The sequence below is a fragment of the Falco rusticolus genome, chromosome 7 (assembly GCF_015220075.1).
Source record: "Falco rusticolus isolate bFalRus1 chromosome 7, bFalRus1.pri, whole genome shotgun sequence".
Lineage (NCBI taxonomy): Eukaryota > Metazoa > Chordata > Aves > Falconiformes > Falconidae > Falco > Falco rusticolus.
The window spans coordinates 43,944,474-43,951,175 of record NC_051193.1 but is presented as its reverse complement, the minus strand read 5'-3'; positions in this window follow the sequence as shown (position 1 = coordinate 43,951,175).

The window sequence follows — 6,702 nt, the reverse complement described above, 5'->3', positions numbered from 1 at the left end:
CTCACTGCAGCATGTGTGAGGCCAGCCACACAGACAGCAGAGACTGGGGCCAAAGAAGCAAAGCTCATGCCAAAGATGTGAGGCATGACATTTCTACACAGAAGGGACTCAGACTGAGGGATTTATTTCCTTCTAAAGAACTATCCAGTGAAACCCAGCCTATGAATGCTCTCAAAGAAGTCCTGTAGATTACCAGTTGTCTTGTGTACCTAAACATATCTTCAGTAGCTAATTTCCCTTGGAAGAATGATGCTATTGCCTTTTTGCCATTTAACCAACCCTTCTGCACTATGACTGCACCCAACGCAACATCTTTTAGAGCACACCATCCATTTCTTAACTATTTTTCAATTAAATAACATGGGCCTTGTAAAAGGGTGGAAGAAATGGTGGAACACACATCTAACAGCTAGAATTGAGAAGGAAGGTAGAGTATGATATACAAAGGTGGCAGGAGCTGAAAAGCAAACTTGTATTGCAAATAAATTATGTGAAAGGATAACGCTTTTGAAAACGTTTTCTAATCAAGGCTTTTTAACTTTATAAATTGTTTAGAGCACAACTGCAGTGGGAGAATGTTGTGCTGAAAATAAGAAAAGCAAAGCACTGATTAGAGCACTGAAGGTTGCACTGGAGCTCATTGGAAAGTCACTTTTTTTATTTACTGGCAGGAAAAAAGCAATGGACAGCATCCTGTGCAGCTTTTGACTGCAGAGGAATCGTTCTGCTGCTGCCTGGAATCAAGGAAAGTGTAATTTCTTTAAGTCTCCAATTTAGATACATGGACTGGCTGCTTCTGCCTTTTCCCCACCATCCCAAAAGGACTGCAGCCACCCCTCTCTGTTTCCATGCTCTTCCTTCTTACGGGGACTTCTTACGCAGCTCAGGGAGCACTATGCTGTAGTACTACAAGGGATGTAGCCTTTCACAGCTGGGTCCTGAGCAGCAACCGAAAGACAAATAACAGAAAAAAAAGAAAGAAAACACATATCAAAGCAGAGGAAAAACAACCTAGAAAGCAAATGCCAACAAGAAGAAAATGGCAGCTACTGCCTTAAGAGTATTTTTCTCCCATGTAAGTGTAATCAGAGCTGCAACGCTGCATTCCCTGGCAGTCTCCAGCCCCTGATAACTAAACCCAGGCGTATAACCCTGCCATTGTTTCTGCCAGGGGATGGCAGAGGGCTAAGCAAGGGTCAAAAGTTTACAAGAGGCTGTGGCTGTGGTGACACGTGGAGGGGAGCATGCTTTCATGGCACACACAGCACTACATGTGCTTGAAAGGTCACTGCAGCTGGCAGGCTGAGTGCCAGTCTGGTGGAAAAGGGGCTGAGTGGGAGCCATGCTGGGAAGAGGACAGCTGGAGTGTGGCATGCAGACAGACCAGCCAGGGCTTGCATGGAGAAAGGAGCAGGTGAGAAAGGGGCAGATAAGGAGGAAGAAAATGGAAAGAAAGAGAGGTAATACTGTCAAAAGACCATCACAGTCTGAGGTAACAAGAGACTGGTCTCACACAGGCAGATGTTGCATTTGGCAGGGCTGAGCAGGAGGCAAAAGGCCTGTCTGGTCTCCCAGGGCTGGGAAAAGGTCAGTAGCACAGAAATCATCCTACCAACAATATTGCTTAAGTAATTGCTTTCTGCCTGCAATTATTTTGGAAAGGAAGAAAGAGGGCATGATGCAGGGAAGCAAGCTGCACGCAAGCTGCTGTGCCATGAGGAACGAAGCGCTGCTCTCTGCTGTATTTGTGTCCAGAGAGAAATACCCCATACCAAACAGAGTATCTGTTTAAAAGCTAAGAAAAAACCCAACAGCTGGGCCTAGGTTGTCTGCAGCAAACCACAGACTGTGACCTCCAAGAGGCATCCCCAGCTGTGCTGCCTGCGACAGCAGATGTGGATGCTGCTTCAGCAGCCAGACGCTTTCTTTGCACATAAAAACTTGACAATGAACCCTTTTGACACCAATGACCACGATGGTGGATGAAGAGAAGATGCATTTGGGAACATATGCCCCACTCCCGTAAAGACAGAACGGAAAAATGCCTGGGTTTCTTCCACCCTTGGTTTTTATACTCCCTTACCTCCAAGCAAATGCAGCGCAATCTAGAACTGCCAGCCCACGACACTGAGACTTCACCTTTTCTTTGTGCATGAAGTCTCTTACTGGTATGAGAGACTTAAAGAAGAATCAAAGTCTCCACTATGTTGGAAAGAGTTTCAGTCTCATCTTTGGCTTTTTCAGTTCCTGTGGTAACAAATAATTCTTCCTACTAATACCAGAGGAGTAATGGAAGGCAGAATCTCCATTATTTGTGTCTAAGAGAAGAAAAGGAAGATTAGTGATTGACCTGTTTGATCTGCATGTTACAGTTTCATAGCAAGCAGGCTCCATCAGTGCATAATTGCCTTGCCGTGGAAGAGTCCTTGACTCAGCTGAGACTGGTACTCACTGTGCTAGGTACAGACATCTATTAAGAGACAGTCCTTGTCCCCATGAGTCATCTAAGTGGATAAAACATTTTGAAAAGGCAGGGAACAAGCAGATGCCTAAGCACCAGGACTGGGCAGACCTGATTTCCCAAGGACATTTTTTCTGAGGTGATTGTTTTTGTATAGAAGAAGGTATATGTTCTTGAGTTTTATCAATGATTAGCATATATAAAAATACTTCATCACTTGAATCCTTTGCTAATACTGCATGAGATTCCCACCCCACCTCCCTCCCAGTCAATGCACTAGAGTCAGCCTTCTGCACAGAACCACCTGTGTTTATGAGAACTGTGAAAACATCGTACCCTTCAGACAATTACCTCTCTGCCAAATGTCACTGAAATTGGAAGACATACCGAGGGACATACAGATAGACAGCATAATTATGCCAATTGTCATTCCAACAGAAAAACAGTAACAAATTTCATGTAGAACAGAAAACAGGATGGCAGGAAATATCATAAGGTTTCCTTGATTTTTAATATTTTTTTATTGCCTGTTTGGTAATTTACTTACATCCTTCTGTGACCTGATGTTGCATCTTTTGGTTTTCTCTTAGTAGAAGCTGCCAGTCAAACATCTGAAAGGCAGGACATCTACTCTGTATAATAATTTACAAAAATAGCCTTTAAAAAGCCTGACAAATTATTGCATAGATATCAAAGTAGTCTTTGTAGATTAGGGCTCCAGAAACAGAAGGCAGGGTAATAAATTCTTTCATGTACAAATCACTAGATTTGAAGGAAAAACCCAAAACTCAAATAAATCCTTCTTCAACTCTGAAGGAAACTATCATCCACTGGAAAGCGATCTTCTAATCTTTACTTTGTCCAGCTCCAGAAGAATAATTGTGGAGTTGCTGGAGATACAGAAAATACAATACCAGACTAAGTCAGAAACACTAGAACTTGTCTGGTGATAACTAATTTAACCTTTGGTCATTTATATGGGCTTCCTTTGCAGGAAGGATGTAGGCTGCATCTGGAAAACCGAACCACTTCCATGATATATTTTGTAATACTCCATACTAGGCTGTCTAGCATTTGGTAGCAAACACTAATCACTAGACTACCACGTAGTCTAATGCTTGAAAACAGATTTCAAGTTTGTGTTATCACTAGATACCACTTTCAGGTGGTAGACATTTCAGTTTTGAGATCAACTTTGGTATATTTAGATGAATCTCCAGTATCACAGTGAGGACCACTATACAAATGGTTAAAATAAGTTCAGAAATCTAGATGAAAGATGAGAGGAAGAAAGGTCTTTGACTTAATTACAGTGGCACTTAGCAGATCTGCAGTGCTGGGGCTGCAAGGACAGGCTTTAGCACCTGCCAGCAGTGCTGCAGTGTTTCCAATGGCAAACTCAGCTGGGTGGAGAGGTGAGAAAAACTTTCTTAGAAGTTTTGAGAAATTAGTGGTGAAACTCCCAGAGACAGGAATGTGTATCTCATACACCAGAGAAAGCCATCTGGGGTCTTCCATGCTTGCATTGTTCATGGTGAGATTTAGGGTAGAATATAAGATATACTGCAATGAGTGCATAGTAAATTTTCTTGGCCATTATTAAATATCTAAACCCAAAGAACTTCTGCTTTCTGACATTTTTATACCAGGAAGGTGCCTTTCTTTTCATAAGACCATTTTGTGGGGATTTTTTTCATGATGACAATGATTAAATATCTTCCTGTATCTTTGTAATGACTAGGGGTGCAGCTGTTGGTTCACAGATCCCATGACGTTAAAGTCTCAGTGACCTTTTGCACATCTCAGTTTCTTTACCTGTGAAACAGAGCTGAAATATTTGTCTCTGTTTGGAGAATTAATGTGTTAAAACTGAAAGCACATGGGAATTTTTCAAGCAAGCCTTACAAGTATGAGATTTTAATAAAATAAAATAAAACAAAATAAACCAAATCCTCGGCTTCTTTTTGTCAACATGTCAAGTTTAAGCATCAGAAGCATTTTCCCACACTTACATAACAATGTGTTTATTAATTTATTCAGCGGGCCAGCTCATGTTCCCACTGAGGAATACATAATCCTTAGCTATTATTTAGAACCTTTCATCCACAGATGTCAAAATACATTACAAAGGTGCAGTGCCTTTTGTCACTGCATATCTTTCATTAACATCAGTGGAAGAAGGATTAAGCCCAATGTATTTCCTTTAAATAAATATTTATTAAGAAATTACCTTGTGCATTCCACCTCTTTCAATTGTGTCATCGTAGCAATCACTATTTACCCAGGGGCAGTGACTCATCCTTGCTCTGAAGCAGACAGCTCGCAGAGGCCAGTAGTCATCCTTGTCAGAGGACAGTGAGTACTGTAGGAATGACTGACCATATGTCCTGGGTTTGGCTGGGACAGAGTTAATTTTCTTCATAGTAGCTAGTCTGAGGCTGTGCTTTGGATTTGTGGTGGAAACAGTGTTGATAACAGAGGGATGTTTTAGCTATTGCTGAGCAGTGCTTACACAGTCAGGGCATTTTCTGCTCCTCACACAGCCCCGCCAGCAAGCAGGCTGAGGGTTCACAAGCAGTTGGGCAGGGGCACAGCTGGGCAGTTGTCCCCAACTGACCAAAGGGATATTCCAGACCATATGATGTCATGCTCAGCTGGGGGAAGAAGAAGGAAGGGGGCATGTTGGGAGAGATGTCATTTGTCTTCCCAAGTAACCATTACGTATGATGGAGCCCTGCTCGCCTGAAGATGGCTGAACACCTGCCTGACAATGAGAAGCAATGAATGAATTTCTTGGTTTTCTTTACTTTTCCTTTACCTATTTAACTGTCTTGATCTCAACCCATGAGTTTTCCCACTTTCACACTTCTGATTGTCTCCCCCATCCCTCTGTGGGGGAGAGTGAGCAAGCAGCTGTGTGGGGCTTAGTTGCCAGCTGGGGTTAAACCATGACGCCATATTGTGCTGCCCATCTCCACCAAATGCAGCCTTCAAAGCAAACAAAAGCACAGATGTAAATTAATCACACAATTGCATTAGTGCCCTCTGAACCAGCACAGTCAGCTAGTCCTCCTCTGAACTCTGCTGTACTGAAAAGGCCTTCAGCTGGATTATGCTTAACCAAAAGCATTAGCACTGAGTGCAGGGCAGTACCCTGTTCCCTCCCACACAGACTCTTGTTAACATAACATCGCCTCAGAGCCTTTACTGTGAGGGCAGTGTCTGCAAATGCTTAGCCATGAAATAGTTTGGGTTGCATATGCCTTCTTTTAGATCAGTATTTGATAGCCAAAAGGCAGCCCAGTGTCAAGGCTGAGAGGACATGCTAATGCTGAGCAGCTAACCCAGCAGCATGAACCCTCTCCTCCAGGGTATCACGGCTCTGCAATCACTTGGTGCTGCTGCTTCTGCCCAGTAGGTGAAAATACACCTCGTAGTCTCATGTAGCCCAGAGAATTATCCTCCTGCCGTGCCTTGGTGTGAGGATGAGGGTGGCTGGCCCTGAGGCACTTTGTTGGAAATTCCCGCATGGTATTTTTGCTGACATCTTCCCCATCCTCTGCATGCAGGACCTGGGTGGCTTTACTTAGGTGGTCTCTGCTGAGGTCCTCTGGGGCTGTGAACCACCTCCAAACAGGATTCCTGCCAGGCAGCAGGCTGAGGGGGGGAGTCCTCTCAGGCAGAAATGTTGAGAAGAGGTGTCAGAAATCCTGTTTTCACCCCTGAAGGCAGACATTTCTCTGTAACCTGAGACAGGTGCCTATGTAAACCTGGTATTCAAAGCTCAGTACCCACTTTAGACTTAAACACCTGAACCATCTTTTTCAGAACAGGCAGTAGGCTTGCCCTTTTAAAGTCCATACAATACTACATTCATCTTTACAGTCTCTAGAAAAAGTGGATGATCTCTCCCCATTCTTCTCTCAGCAACACTGTTACTGGTTTGAAATTAAATCACATTTAAATTTTATCCTGAACTCAGGACAGCAGTTACCTGCACTAGCTATGTCGGACTGTGCTTGCGTGGTGCATGGAGGATTAAGCTGAAGAAATCATGATTTCTAATCAACGTGCCGATGCAAGATAAACATCAAAACGTTGAGCCATGCAATAAGGAAGCTATTTCAGGCATGGGCAGTAGCAGAACACCAAGAACTACAGTAGCAATTGCTTAGAGGCTTGTGACTTTTGAGTGTGTAGGGCATAGGCAGTGGTTGTGGGACTGTGCTCTTGAACTTGAA